Source organism: Lissotriton helveticus, chromosome 6, assembly GCF_964261635.1.
Source record: "Lissotriton helveticus chromosome 6, aLisHel1.1, whole genome shotgun sequence".
Taxonomy (NCBI): domain Eukaryota; kingdom Metazoa; phylum Chordata; class Amphibia; order Caudata; family Salamandridae; genus Lissotriton; species Lissotriton helveticus.
Genome location: NC_136067.1, coordinates 2,077,074,643 through 2,077,080,032, shown reverse-complemented (window position 1 = coordinate 2,077,080,032; position 5,390 = coordinate 2,077,074,643).

Sequence of the window (5,390 nt, the reverse complement as noted above, 5' to 3'; positions counted from 1 at the left end):
ATAAATTGTGACCATGATTTGACCTTTGCATATATCAAAAGCCCATTTAGCATTTCTTAACTGTGGGAAATAGCGATTAAGTCCATGAAGAAATGTTAAAAGGCTTAGTACATCTGGTTCATAAGGCCACCTGTGGACATGGAAGCCCCTGCCAATCTGGATCAGGATCTACTTTTCAGAAAACCTCAGGCTATGACTGCAAGCTTGTCCCCACTGATCGACAGACTGTGTAAATTAGAAATTGCAGTGTCCCTATTACCTAGTACCTAAACCCCTGGACCACATGCTGATGAATCCCATTCCTCAGTGTCCCACCTCTGATCCAACAATGGCCTGAGGTTCAACATCAGCCGAACAGGTCACACAGGGTTCAGGCTCCATTTCTCCTCAGAACAATACCACAGGAGGTGTAGCTTCAAAGGCAGGGGCTACCCAGGGCTCTGGTGGGAAGGGTAACACTGGAGGTATTGAAGGTGCAAGCGCTCTGACCAGCAGTCCTCTGAGAGGCCACCAGATGAACCTCCAGCCTAACCTCCAGCAATCTAATCACTCTTGGTAAAATCTTCATCTGGCCTGCTGCTCCTATGTTGCCATGCTAACTGATATGTCACCCTTAAACTTACCCGAAGAAGAATCAACACTCAAACTGGAAAATAAAGTCAGACTTTGATATTAATGAACCCAAGGACATTTTATTTGTGCGTAGGGTTGAGAAGATTGGTCCTTTAGTCAAATAGATTAGGGGGATTGTATTGTGGTGAATTGTAAAACTTGTTATCTCACTCAGCGCTTGATCTATTGTGAAGTAAGGAGTAAGGGCCTGGTGGTTTGTCCACGTATCAACATTGCCCCACCTGGGTTTCATACAAACACCTCAGACTTCCCCATTTTAGAGATAAGGAGAGGCATTGCCAGCCAAGTGACTGGCATTACAATTTAGTGCGGGCGGCTATCCCTGTCTTCTATAAATACCATCCACTGTCAGACCTGGTGGATGTAGATTGATGCCAAGTGGCAAAGGGTGCTTACGCAGACTTAATCCAACTCCCTACTACTGATGGAGCAAGGATTTACACGTAACATGACTTGCTTGTATTCAGTCCTCTCGACATAACGTTAATAAACTAACCAACATGTTTGTATTACTAATATCGCATTACACGTCATCCAAGGGAAGCTTGCATATGTGCTTTTACTAACTATAATCCGCTTGCATTAAAATGGCTGCTGCTACGCAGGATTTTCTACTGCGCATGCGTCTGTCATACTCACGTAACATGACGTACTCTTTGCTTTGGAGGGAAACTTTCGCTTCTGCGCACTAGAATTAAACGTGGCTGATCTTTGTTACAGCATGCATGAAGCTCGCACTGCTGCTTTTGCTAAGCTGTTCATTCTGCTTAACCTTAACGCAATAGTTAAATATGAAGTAATGGGAATAGAGTAGAAATAAGAGGTATACAGTGCATTATTTTATTATGTGTTCTTTAACTGTTTCTTTTCTATTCTTGAATGTAAATCAATTTGGGCCTGATGCCTGTCGCTGAACTCCATATTGAAACCTCTGAGCCTGCGCACCAGAGTCTAAAATCCATCGAGTCATGGCATTGAATGAGTGCCAGGGACAGTCTTGACCAAGATGCACCTGGGAACCTCACCTCATGAACTTTACGAAGGAGCAGAGTTCTAATATGAACTAAAATGTAACAAATAAAAGAACATTAATTGTCGGTTGAATAAAATATACATTGGAAAATAAAAATTGATGGGAGGGAATGTTAATAGAATATTCAAAAGAAAAGTGTCATTTTGGTATGGTGTGATGACCTCTCCTCATTCCTTGTCCAATCAAAATTGGGGATCCTTACACTTGCAACATTGGGGGGTGGTACACTGACCTGGAAAATAGTATTACTAGGGTCGGCTTAGCTAGTTAATTTGTCCGACTTGTCCAAATAGCTGACCTTCCACTGACCCAACGCACTCAATAGGTGATCAAGAGCAGAGGGCTGCAGAGCACTCTGCCAGAAGATTCAATAACCCAATCGGGGTTCTGGGAGCTGAAGTGCTGGCGAAGCACTTTGTCAGGGAAATCGATAACCCAATCAGGGTTCTGGCTGTTAGCTGCAGTTAGGGAGTAGCGCAGGCGTTGCAACTTAACTGCGGGTGCCAGTCTCAACCTTTGGTGGTCCTGTCCTGATCCAATTTGGTTTTAACTGTCCTGATTCTGATCTGCACCTGTAAGCCTACTGGCGACTGCAACTTTCGAGGTTCTGTCCTTTAAACTGACCTGTGGCCAGGGTTAATTCTTCACACCATTCTAGGTAAATATAAAATCTATGCGGGTTTGTCATTGATTTGTTCCCTCTCTTTCCCTTCCTAATCGCTACATGTTTTAAATTGCTGCAAGTTTGAATATCATGATCCTTCTTTTTACCCTTCCTACTGTTAAAGTTTGACATGTTCCCTTTTTAGCCACCCTTTTGTTAAATGCCTAAACATTTTGATCGTATTTCATGTTCCTTTTTTTTAACATCCCTTTTGCAAAATGATTGAAATTAGTTTAATACATCTTTTGCATAGTTATATTTTGATTCTGATCTTCATAATTGAAAGTATTTGATGTTTAATCTTTGGATCATGACCATTTAAGAAACTTAGATAAAGAGTTAAGAACTTTCCCGAGTCTGTGGTTATTATATGAGTGCAATGTTAATTTTCGCTGCCTATTTTCAAACTAACTCCCTGATCCAACAGGTTTACAGGTACCAGCAGCAAGGGTTGGTAAGTTAATGGTACAGGACCTAGAAGGGGAAAAAGTTCAGGTAGTTAAGCAAAGGTTACCTGATTAAATTATATGTTTATTGTATATGAGCCCAGGTGAGTATGGTAAAAATATAGTCGGGTGACCTGCCCGCTCTATCATTATTTATGAGCATGAGAATAGTGAGGAGGGTATTCATGTTAAAATAACCTTACAGACAGTTAAACCCATACCCTTGAAGGTTCCTTAGTGAATAAAGATTCCACTTGTATTTCAATAACATAGATTTGTATTTCTCACTCTACTCCAACTTTGTCCATTAACTCTAAAGTGCAGCCAGCCCCAGGTTAACCCCTTCGATGCTTATGACGGAATGGTTCCGTCATCAGCGTTGGTTGGGCTGTGCTGATGACGGAACCGTTCCGTCATGAGCACACCCGTTTTTCGAATCTTCAGCACAGCGCAAAAATTCGCGCCGCGCTGAAGAGGTTAAATCACCCCAAATCCACCCCCTGGTAAATCACTAATGGTCTCTCAGGTATCTCAGGCTTCTCCAATGCCAAGTTCCTCCAAATGCTTTACTGTGATTCCATGGAACATATTTGGGCTTGGGAGCAAGCTTGTCAGGTAGATTGGGGTGCATTTATAGATCAGTGTGATATTATGTGCCTGGCAATGTTGGACATTATCCCCTTGTATAGTCATTGTTTCAAGACCTTTCATGTCTTGGCTTGCAAATGACGCTGTAAGACCTTCGGGGGGCCTTGTTGTATGGCTAACTAATACTTTGGGTTATAATGTAAAACAGCTACTCATTGATTCCCCTGATTTATTGGGTCTTAAAATTCTAGTAGGAAATAAGGTCCACTTAGTGCTCCTTAATGTTTATAGTTGGATTTTGCCTAAGACAATTGAATCTCCAGTTTTGCATATCTTAAAAGACACCTTAATCCTGATTAGAGAGGAGGCCATTGTAATAGTAGGTGGGGATTTTAACGCGTACTTTGAACCCTCAACTCTAGTATTGGAAGCTGCTAGTGAGGAGGACTCGTTTTGAGGTATACCTCAACTACAAGGCTTCTTGCTAAAAGAAACCTTTCTAAGGTTGCTCTGCAGATGCTGGACCTATCTGTGTGTCACCATCTGAGAGCCAACAATGGCAGAACAACGTCAAAATCACAAAAGAACCCAACATTCAAAAGGAACATCTATCGAAGCTGCATCAATTATATTCTTATAGATGTTAATTCTTGGGATATCATACTTGATATGATGTAAGTTCTGTTTTGATTTGAACGTGATCGTTTCCACTGGCCCTCTCCCTTCGAGGTATTCCTTTTAGATTGGCACAAAACCAAATACAGCCTAGTGGTGACTTAATGAGTAGTAATAATCTGTGGAAAGCTAGGTGGGAACAAGTGGCTTAAAATGAGCATGTTCACTCTCAAATATATCAGGATTTTAAACCAATCTTGCTCTCTTACACTACATTAGTTTCTAATGAAAGTATGGAAATGCACAACAGGTGGTTTGAGGAATACAACATGTGCTACTTTAATATAGTGCTCTCAGGCAAGAGCAAGCCACCTGTAGTAGAGCCTACATGGTTTAACAAAGAATGCAGAGAGGGAGTTAATATTCTCAAAGTAGGCCCTCCCGAAGCCATTCAGTCTGCAAGGGCATCCAACAAATTATCCTTAAAATAAGCACAAATCATGTGGGATACATCTATTTGGACCTATATCTTGACTGCCTCAACGAAAAGCGGACCAAAATTCCCTTTGGCACATAATATCCCACAGGGCTAAGACATCTAGATCTAGTCTCAAAGCCGAAATTTACTGACAACATTGGGTTGAGCGCTCCAATTCCTCTTATATTGACACTGGCACCCCCCATTAGGACCAACTCAGCAACTCTTTCATTCGTAATGTCAGATTCAACTACCTTGGGCAAAACTTCAGTAGATGCTCCCAGCTTCTTCACTTTAGAAGAAACCCAATCTGCTATTTTTTCCCAGAAGTCTGGCAAGGTCCCAGGACAGGATAGAACCTCAGCCGACTTATTCACTTCTGAGCCACCTGTCTAGGCACCCTATCTTAATAGGGTAGCTAAGGCTATAATGGCAGGTGCTGCAATTCCTGCTACCTAGAAAGGTGCAGATAATATTTCTATTCATAAGAAGGGTTTTAAGACTGATCCAGCGAACTATCAACCTATTGACCTCATTGGCTCAAGTCAGAAAATCTTTCCGTGAGCAGGTTCTGTATCGCTTGCAAGCTTGGATTGATAATAAAATGATTCTATATTAGTTTGAATCTGGATTGCACTCCAGAACCAGCACAGTCGATCAGGCTTTTAGGCTCCAGCTTAAACGATGGAAGGGGTTTGACCTTAAACAGGGGTAGTTTATATCTGTCCTTTGTCGACCTGAAAGCAGCATTCAACATGGTCCCCAGGACTAAACTTTGGTTCACCCTCAAGGTTCTAGGGTTACCCGGTACCTTGAATGACATTATACACAGACCACCTAGGAGTCAGTAGGGGAGTTACGGAGGGTTGCGTCCTTGCCCCCACTTTAGTTCTTCTTTTCATCGAAAGCTGTGTCATTTGGGTTAAGGGCTAC